Below are 744 nucleotides of genomic sequence, written 5' to 3'. Positions count from 1 at the left end.
GATTTCATCCCTATGACAAATGTTCAGGGTAGATAACGTTAGTCTGTTTTACAAGTTATCTTTTTTTTTTTTTTCCCCAGACGGAGTCTCGCTCTATCACCCAGGCTACAGTGCAGTGGCATGATCTCAGCTCACTGCAACCTCCGCCTCCTGGGCTCACATGATTCTGCCACCTCAGCATCCCTAGTAGCTGGGATTACAGACACGCACCACCACACCGGGCTAATTTTTCTATTTTTAGTAGAGACGGGGTTTCGCCACATTGGCCAGGCTGGTCTCGAACCCCTGACCTCAACTGATCTGCCCGCCTTGACCTCCCAAAGTGCTGGGATTACAGGTGTGAGCCACACCACGCCCAGCTTAGTCTATTTTACAAGTAAGGAGCCTGAGGCTCGGAGAGACAGGTCTGCAGCTAGATGTAGGTAAGTGGGGAAGGAAGGAATGAAGGAAGGAGGGAGGGAAGGGAAGGAGGAGACAGTAAGGGTTCCAGTCCCAGGGATGGGAAACAAGGGCTGCGTCCTCACCAGGCTCAGTCCCAGTTGTGAGAGGGTCAAGGAAGGTGAGGACCTCAGAGGGCAGGGCGGGGGCTGCAGCAGGTCACACACACAGAGCAGAAGTGCTGTGTCTGCTTTTCCAGAAGGACAGCTGCAGCCTTAGATTCCCCAATTACTCAGAGGGGCCAATCCTACCCCTGGCTCACACAGGTGGGGACCTGGGCCTCAGACCTCAGGCTGCACCTCCCCA

At 54.3% G+C, this 744-nt stretch overlaps 1 pseudogene; it reads left to right on the top strand.

Annotated features, from left to right (window-relative positions):
• Window positions 1-498: 498 nt before the first annotated feature.
• Window positions 499-744, top strand: part of LOC105506594 — a 5,008-nt pseudogene continuing 4,762 nt past the window's right edge.

This window comes from Colobus angolensis, unplaced genomic scaffold (genome assembly GCF_000951035.1).
Source record: "Colobus angolensis palliatus isolate OR3802 unplaced genomic scaffold, Cang.pa_1.0 Scaffold138, whole genome shotgun sequence".
Classification (NCBI taxonomy): Eukaryota; Metazoa; Chordata; class Mammalia; order Primates; family Cercopithecidae; genus Colobus; species Colobus angolensis.
Note: the sequence above shows the minus strand (reverse complement) of the source record. Positions and strands in the feature narration are given on the sequence as shown.